The sequence below is a fragment of the Oryx dammah genome, unplaced genomic scaffold, assembly GCF_014754425.2.
Source record: "Oryx dammah isolate SB20612 unplaced genomic scaffold, SCBI_Odam_1.1 HiC_scaffold_29, whole genome shotgun sequence".
Taxonomy (NCBI): Eukaryota; Metazoa; Chordata; class Mammalia; order Artiodactyla; family Bovidae; genus Oryx; species Oryx dammah.
The window spans coordinates 44,606,400-44,615,999 of NW_024070213.1; positions in this window are offsets into that span (position 1 = coordinate 44,606,400).

Below are 9,600 nucleotides of genomic sequence, written 5' to 3' on the forward strand. Positions count from 1 at the left end.
TAAAAGGGAGGTGGGCCAGCTTGGGAGAGGTGTTAAAGACCTTCTTGCCTGGAGAATCCCAGGGACATGGGAGGCTGGTGGGCTGCTGTCTATGGTCGCACAGAGTCGGACACGACTGAAGCGACTTAGCAGCAGCAGCAGCCCCCAACAGTGATGTTCTCCTCCAGTGTTATCAGGAGACTTAAAAAATGTTCTGTGTGATGAGGTATAGGGACAATGAAGGGATGCAGTTCTGTGTCTGTCCAACCATCATTTGTATCAGCCAGGGACCTATAGCCTCGCTTCCAGAACCCTGGACCTGGGGGATGTCTGCCAGTCTGCCCTCAGACCTCATGAGAGGCAGAGGGGTCTGGGGGGAACCAAGCTGAGGGTCCAGCTCCTTTGGGTGAGACATTAGTGTTCAGTCTGCCTCTATGTCTGCTCAAATATTTGAGCCCAATTGGGCCAGTTGTGGAAATTACCTGGGCTTGGTTATGTCATCTATAAAATGGGTATGCTATGCTAGGTCCACAGAGTGACAAGTGTACAGATGGTCTTGGCCTTTGACTGTAAATAGTGGTTTGCTCTTCTGGTCTCTGTGGTCTTCAGATTCCTGAGGGAAGTGAAGGAAGATGGGGTAGATGGAGGTGGAGGGACTAGATGGAGGACTCACCACTTACAAACTCCTTGACTGTGATCAGTCCCCTATCCGGAGGATGTGGAATATATAGACCTCAGAAAGGCTTTGGGGACATACTCAAGACCACCCAGCTGGCAAGTGGCAGAATCCCAGCCCAGTGCTCTTTCCTTACCTAGACTTTGCTTCTAGGAACTGGCTTAGCCCAGGAGGGTTTGTGCTCAGCTTGATGCACAGAGGCTGTGAGCCTTGAGCTGGCTGTGAACTTTGCAGCAGGAGGTGGGCAGGGTGGTACGTTCCACCTGGATAGCTCGGGTCAGGAGGACTTAGGCCATGGGGCTGGTTCCTTCACCCCCATCCTGGAAACATGGCAGGTGGCCAGCTTTAACCTGGCCCAGGAACCCATTACCTGCTGCTTCAGCCCAGTTCTCTACCATGAGTGGGTCATGCTCCACTGACCATGTCCCCATCTTGAGGGGAGCTGTATACAGAGCTGTGGGGCCCCACCTGCCCCTGCCACTCGCCCCCCAACCAGTGCAGAGCGGCTCAGGCAATAAACAGGTGCACACAAGGAATGGATGCCCAAGGAAGCTTCACGTGGCAACAGGACACCTTCTGCGTGTGCTCACTTTCCTAGGCTTCCTTGCCCCCACCACCCCCCGTTTGCACTACTGTCTCACATGGACCACTTATCATAGCCATCTCTTTCCTTACTGGGCTCTCTTATCACCCTCCCTCTCTCATAACCCATGACCACTTTCATCTTTTCCTAAAAATGCCATCCCTTGCTCAAGAATTTTCAATGGCTCCCTACTTCTTGAGATATAAAATCTAAACCCCTTAGCCCAGTACATAAGGCCTCCAACCGGGATCTGATTCCCACTATGCCTCACCATTAGCCTGAATTTCAGCCAATCAGACTACTTCTGGGTCCCTCAAGAAGCTTGGATTCCTCTCCTCCAGTCCTTTGTGATGCTAATCCTTCTACCTTTTTCTCTATCTACCTTTTTTTTTTCCTATCTACTCTTTGAACTTCTACACATCCTTCAAACCACAGTGTCCACACCTCTTCTGACAAAGCCTCCTTGCCTTTCTCATGGTGTGAATCTTATCCTGCTCTGGGCTCCTGTGGCAACAAACCCTGGCTCTTGCACCCTGGGTAACTGGCCAGTCCTTTAACCCTCAGTTCCTTCATCTGTAAAGTGGGTGTTATGCTTAAGCTACCTCATGGATTATTGGGAGGATCATAGAACGTACCATAAAGGGTCTCCCACCACGGGGCCTTGCATACAGTGGTCTCTGTCACGGTTACTTCCTCTCTGGCCTGTGACACATCCTGCCTCATGTTTTGGACACATGCCTCATCTCCCCTACTTGCATGTGAGCTCCTTGGAGAGCGGACGGAGCCTGATTCATCTTTGTGTTCCCACATCATTAAGGCCAGCATCTTGCACACTGTGAGTTTTTAATAAATGCTTATTGAATTGTGCTCAGCTGAACAGCCTCAGAGCAGAAGAAATGCACAAGTTCTCCTTGGAGACAAGAGGAAGGGGAGGGCAGACATGGGGAGGCAGATTAGTTTGGTCCTAACAGCTACCACTTACAGGAGGGGAAATGGAGGCTCAGGGAGACTGTTCAAAGCCAGGCAGCCAATAAGGGGCTGAGTTGGGATCTCAGAGACATTTCTTCAAAGGGAAATCAGACATTTACCCAATCAGTGTGCGTTCACATCCTTGGCCACTTTTCCAGAACAGTGTTTTCTATCCCTGAATCACCCGGGGTGGTGATGGGGGTGCATAGCTTTTAAATGATAACAAAGCACAAGCTTCCACTTGGAGATGCTGATTTAATTGCTCTGGGCTCGGGCCTGATATCCACACTGTTTAAAGCTCCCCCAGGTGATTCTAATGTGCAGCCAGAGTTGCTAGGGCAGTGGCTGGACTAGCAGAATCACAGCATCTAGGACTTGCGACAAATGCAGGCCCCGCCCCTGATCCACCAAATCTGAAGCTCTCGGGCTGATTTTAACCGGCTCCTATCAATTCCCGTGCCAAAGTCTGAGGACCAGTGACCAGAAGATTAGAATTGGCAAAACCTTATATGTCCTGTGGCTCAGACTTCTTATCTTGCAAACAAAGATAGTTTGTGGCTTGACCAAACTCAACACATGTTAATGACAGGCAAACCCAGAGCCAGGTTCTGACTCCTCTTTCCTGCTTGAATGCACCATCCAGGGCCACGCAGCCCCTAAGTGGGTCTCCGGCCCTGGCAGGCCTTGGCATCTAAATTAGCCTTGAGCCTTGAGCAGAGGACAGTGGGTTACCAGTGTACAAGCCCAGCCAGATCAAAGGCACAGGGTCAGGTGCCAGTAAGTGCAGAGAACAGCAAGTAATAGTAATCTGGTGCCCCACTTGGCATTTCAGGATCCTGCCGTACAGCTCTGGAGGTGGAGGAATGAGGACATGGGGTCTCCCCCAGGTCAGAGGTCAGCAGGAGCACAGTTGGACCAGTCACATCCTGTGCCCTACTCCTCTCCTGGCCACTTCTGCCTCCTGCTAAGCGGAGAGGTGCTACTCGTTATATAGTATGCGTGTGTGCTAAGTCACTCCAGCTGTATCTGACTCTTTGCGACCCACCCCATGAACTGTAGCCTGTCAGGCTCCTCTGTCTGTGAGATTCCCCATGCAAGAATACTGGAATGGGTTGCCATACCCTTCTCCTTGGGATCTTCCTGACCCTAGGATCAAACCCGTGTCTCCTGTGGCTCCTGCATTGCAAGTGGACTCTTTACCACTGAGGCAACGGGGGAGCCCTGTCACATAGCAGGTATCCAGTAAAAGTTCAATAAATGAATGACTGAATGAATAGTTTTCTTTTTTTACAACAAGAATATTGGGTCAGATCCCCTCTGAAGCTCCATCTGATTCCACATTTCTAAGTTGAATAAATCCCACCATAACGTGATTCAGGTGCCTTCTAGCATGTATAGTTTTCATGAGATTTAGAAAAAGGCACATCTTCTAGGCAGAGGCAGCCCCTCTCTGAGGCTCACAGCTTTGGGAGGGAGAAACACAAGCTGAATTTCCTTAGCTGAGTGCACTTGAGCAGTGAGCAACCTGCACAACCATAGAGGGCAGCCCCTTGTGAAAGTTTTTTGGGGAGCAGTGATGACCAGGAGGGTGTGATCATTATACCAGGTCAGGGCAAGCTGAGGCTGTGGCCAGAAAAGAAAAAACTAGAATGAACCAGAGACATTAACCACAACAAGGATCGTTTATGCAGCCCCCACTTCTCTCAGGCACTGGGTTAATCCCGCTAACAAAAGAACCCATTTTAACTAGGCCACATCACTATGTGGGGATGGCACTAGTATCCTCATTTGTAAATGAAGAAATTGAGGCTTAAAGACATGTGTGTGAGGAAGACCTTGCACGGGCATTAAGTCCCCTTGCTCTCCACATATGCTCCCAGTGAGGTAAGCAGGGAAGGCTTTTTGTTCCTGTTTTAGAGGTGACAGAACTGAAGCTTAGAGATGTCAAATGACTTGCCCAAAATCACTTGAAAAGTAAGAGGCAGAGCCTGGACTGAAAAATATCTAGGCCTTTGAACAATTAGTCCTTTGATCTTTCTATGGTACCTTTATTTCTTTCTTAAGGCTTGGCCTGAACATGCTATTATAAGCTGTCTCATCTGTTCACCCATCTGCCCATCATCATATCGTCATCACCATTATCTGCTTATCTCTGTCACTTCTTCATCATCAATGTCATCTCCCTCTCCTCCATCATCACCATCTCCATCATCACCTCCATCATCATCTCCATTATCTCCTCCTTCATCATCATTTCCATTATCTCCTCCATCATCACCATCTCCATCATCTCCTCCATTACCATCTCCATTATCTCCTTACTCATCATCTCTGTTATCATACCTATTACCATTATCATCATCATCATCTCCCAAGCTCATGGAACTTCTGCTCCTCTCCAGATGTTTATTGGGCCCCTTAGCCTTGACTTGGTGTGGTCTAGGTGGAAGCAGAAGGGCAACCCAACTTCCTTTAGCCTTGTCCTTTGGATAGGACTCCACTGATGTCTTCCCCATCCTCTATCACATCTGATCCTCTCACAGCCCTGGAAAACAGAACAAAACATGACACAGAAGAAAAGTTGAGATGGAAGAGGTTCAATGATAATGGAAGAACAATAGGCCTTCCAGCTTAATATTTATCAGTTGCTTCTCTTAGGCGAGTCTCAAGTTGGGAGTGGGCAGGCCTAACTAAGCATGCTGTACAATTAACTGCTTTAACTTTTCAACAACCCTTAATTTTCTGAACAAGGAAGACTGAGGCTCAGAGACGTGAAGCCCCTTTAACCAGAGGGTGCCAAAGACTTTGGGAGTTACCATGGCTTTCTGGATCCTGACAGCCAACGGGGCTGCTGGCCTAGCACTGCTCGTTTACAGAGAAGAGCCTTTAAACCCTCAACTCAAGAGAGATTACGGGAGGCCAAACTCACAAAAACTCAGCCAAACACTGTGCGACCAGGTTTCACCTCTGATTCTAGCATTGCTGGTCTAGCACCTCTCATCTACAGAGAAGAGCCTTTAAACCCTCAACTCAAGAGAAATTACAGGAGGCCAAACTCACAAAAACTCAGCCAAACACTGTGCGCCCAGGTTTCACCTCTGATTCTAGCATTACTCCCTGTGAGTAATGGGGCAGAGAGGTGCCTGAGTTCTCACTTTTTCCACTGGCACCCACTCCCCACTCCCTATCACTGTCCACCCCTTCATTCAACTCTTGAGCCAGGTGTGGTAGAAAGGAAACAAGCTTGGCCACCAAATGATCTTGGATTTAAATTCTGGCACTGCCTCTTGCTGTATTTCAACCTTGGATCAGCTAGTTCTCTGCTTGATGGTGTCTGCCTCAGCTTCCTCATCTGTCAAATGGGCTGTTATGAGGAGTCACTCACGCCATCATTCAGTCATTCAACAGACACTTAGAGAACACCTGGCTAGTAGCCTGGAGAGAGACTGCGATTTGTGGAATGCACTGAGGTTGACCAGAGAGAGTTTCAAGCAGAGGAAATAGGACATGCAAAGGAAGAGAAAGAGTCGCCCAGTGGAAGAACAGAAATACACTCAGTTTGGCAGGAAAGCCAGGAGAGGGAAAATAGTACAAGATGAAGCTCAGGAGAAAAGGAGGGGCCGGACGTGCTGAGCAGCATTTGGCAAACAGTAGGCACTCAATCAATGTGAGTTGCCTTTCCCTGAGCCCGGAGCTGAACCCCAAGCCCCAGGTGCAGACTGATGCTCGTGGAGAGTGGGGAGTCTATTTCCTCTCCTGGTTGGTACCCGGCACTTCTAATGCCACATAATACAGTGAGCTCATTACCTCTGAGTGCTGAGCTGGGAAGCAGGGGGTAGAGGTTTGCCAACTACCTCGGATCTGCCAGAAATAGAATCCAGTGTTCCGGGATGCTAATGACCTTGGCCTTGGTGTATTTCTCTTTGCTTTAGTGGTCTCCTGCTGATGGGGCTGTTTGAAGAAGAGGAAAGCAGGGTAGTAGAAGCCAAGCCAAGCCAAACCGGCCGTGTAGAACCTCAGCTTCAGCCCCATGCAGATGAACCATGAGCCTCACTCTGCACACCAAATGTGCTTCTGTAAAGTTGTGCATAAGCCAAATTTGTTGTACTTCACATCTTACAGTCCATCTGGATTCTATGATCCCTACCAACTTCTTGCAGAAGTTTGCCTGTAAGTATGGCCACTCACAGTTCTTCTCGGGGAGAAGTGGAGTCTATTTCCTCCCTATTGGAGTCTGGGGGACTTGCTTTGACCAAGACAATATGGCAGAAGTGTCACCATGCCACTTCTGGGCCTGGAAGCTTCTGCTTTCACTGTCTCAGAATCCAGCCACCATGTAGTAAGGAAATCCAGGCTGCCCTGGGGGAAGGAGAAACCAGGGGGTGAGAAAAGTCATGTGGAGGATGAAAGGCTATGTGACACACCCTTCTAGATCCTTCAGGCCACAAGCTGAATGCGGCTGCCTGCATGTCCAGTCCCTTCCCTGTCTTGTCGGCACTGGGTACTTCTCTTGTCTCATCCACGTGAGCCGTGTCCAGCCTACCAGAGGAGCAAGAAGAATCACAAAACCATTGTTATTTTAAGCCCCAACTTTTGGGATAGTCTGTTACATAACAAAAGACAACAGAAATAGATCCATTTGCTTTTTGTCTTCTCTCAAGCCTCAATTTTGACCACAGTGTCTGCAAAGATATACAGGCCCATCAAATAGCAGAAAGAAAACTGATTTATTCTGGGCCAACCATGAATATCCAGTGAATCCTTATTTCCCCCACCAGGTCACTTTGTTTAGTATCAAAGATGCCTCAGAAGAGTGCCTGTGGGTCCCTCCTGCCTCTCCGTTCCTTCTCCCGACTTACTCCGCCTCAAATTCTGGGATCTTTTTAAGCCCTCCCTCCCCTGGGATCCTGCCTCAATTTTGGAAAAAACGTACAAGGCCTATGAGTTGCTGACTGTTTTCTAGAATATTCTTAACATTGTGTTCTAAGCAAAGGTGTCTTAAAGATTTTTCAGAGGCTGCAAGGTAGGTGAACCCTCCACTTGCTAATATACCCATCCCCTCTCATGACATCATGAATGTGCAGCTGTGCTTACAGAGACCTTCGCCCTGCTGTCTTATTCTTCTCTCACAGGAAGAATGAGGGACCGCCCCGCAACATGTTTGTCACTATGCCCTTCCCCCAGGAACTGCACACTCCTGGAATGTGACCACTTTTCAGAGATGCCACCAATCGGAGCCAAGAGCTGGAGCTCAGAGATGGGTAGGCTGCTAGTCCCCAGAAGCAGCTTCAATGTTTCCCTGCCCAGCTCAGACTCGCTTCCCAGCCTGGGGGTCCCTGCCTGCTATGATGTTTTATTGGATTCATAGATGAGTGAATGAACTTCATGAGAGAATGGTGGGGTGGTTGAGTACATGAATGAAACGGTAAATGATTGAGTGGATATCCAATGACTGCTACGATATCCAGTTTAGCCACCAGGCCAGCAGGTCCTGTCCCATTCCACAGCTTAGATCCAGACACATGATGGCTGCAGCCTCTGCCTCTTTGAGGGGCCGTGGGAGCATCTCATGCTGTGCAGAAAAGCAAGTCTCCTAGACACTTTCTCCTCTTCCCATCCAAGGCTGCGTCACTAAGATTAGGGTTATTAAACTAAGCCACCAAAAATCCAAAATAAAAGTGGGTTACAGCAGAGAGTTTATTTCCTACTCAGGTAAATAATTTCTGGAGGTGAAGGAGCTGATCCACAGGGCCAGAGGTCTAGGCTTCTTCCAGCTTTCTGCTGTAATGCGCTTGAATCATCTGGAAACCAATTACCGCCCCCCCCCCCCCAACCCCTCACCCCCGGATCCATGGAAAAATTGTCTTCCACAAAACCAGTCCCTGGTGCCAAAAAGGTTGGGGACTGCAGCTCTAAGCCATCCCCACCTCTGCCTGAATGCTTGCCCGAACAGGGAATGAGAATCTCCTAGTGGGCTGCACCAAGGTTTCTTTTCTCTTGTCTATACCCTTTGGGCGAGCACAGCTGGGCCCACTCAGACTTGGCAGGAGCACCACATGGGAGAGTGCCAGGGTATACAGTCACCAGCTCTTCTTACAGAAGAAACTAAGGTCCAGAATGGCGAGGGTGATGGGGTGTCCAAGGTCACACAGTGAGCTGAGGACTGAGCTGAAACTAGAATCAAGCCTGATTCGTAGCCCAGTGCCTCCCTGCCTTGGCCCTGCCTCAGGTCTTGCTCCTCCTGGCAGATTTTAAAATGCTCTCCCACGGCGCTCCCACGCAACAGGCATGGACCTCCGTGAAAGCTGTAGTGTCCCACGAGGTGATTCTAGTGCATTACATTTATCATGCACTTTATTTCTATTATCATTATGTCAGCTCCACCTCAGATCGTAAGGCGTTAGATCCCAGAGGTTGGGGACCTCTGGCCTTAGAGAAAATATAAAAGCCCACTGGGAGGGCTCCTCTAGTGGCTCAGTGGTAAAGAATCCACCTGCCAACTCGGGAGACACAGGTTCCATCCCTGATCTGGGAAGATCCCGCCTACCACGGAACAACTAAGCCCATGTACCACAACCACTGAGCCTGCGCTCTAGAACCTGGGAGTGGCGACTACTGAGCCCGTGTGATACGACTACTGAAGCCCAAGCGCCTTAGAGCCTGGGCTCTGCAAGAGAAGCCACCACAATGAGAAGCCCGTGCCCTGCCGCTGGAGAGGGGCCTCTGCTCGCTGCGATGAAGACCCAGCACAGCCAAAAATAAATCAATAGAGTTATTTTCTAAATAAAAAAATAAAAGCCTAATGGTGACTTGGAGTGATGGCCGCTGGGGCCTCTTGCAATAGACTCCAGGAAACTAGGAGCAGTTCAAAGACAACAGCAGGAAGACATCTGGTTTGGAAGCTGTGCTGTCCAGAAGTTCAGGGTAAAGAGGCCTATGTGGTGAGGCTGGGTTGTGTGGAGAGGTTTCTGCAAGAGGCAGGATTGAATGGGTGAAGACATCTCAGCCCCTTCCAGCAGTCTAGATGTCAGACAACCTGATGCTGGCCAAGTCACTGAGCCTCCCCAAGCCTCAGTTTCCCCATCTGTAAAAGGGGGATGCTGAGAGAATCCAGAAGAGCTGGCACAGTGCTCAGCACACAGCAGGCCCTCAATATCACCATGCTCTGGTCCTGTTGTGTCTGCAGAGGGAGAAACGCCCTCCTCTCTGCTCGTGACCGTGGAATCCTGGATCTCACCACCCAAGCCCAGGGAAGCCACCTGCCCACTGTCATCCTGAAACCAGTCCCAGACCTGCTTTCTCTCTCCATCTTGCCTGAGAAGCCCTCAGAGTCACTCCTGGTTTTTTCTATTTTTTTCTTCCTCATTGTCCCCTGGGGGCCTTTTAATTTCTT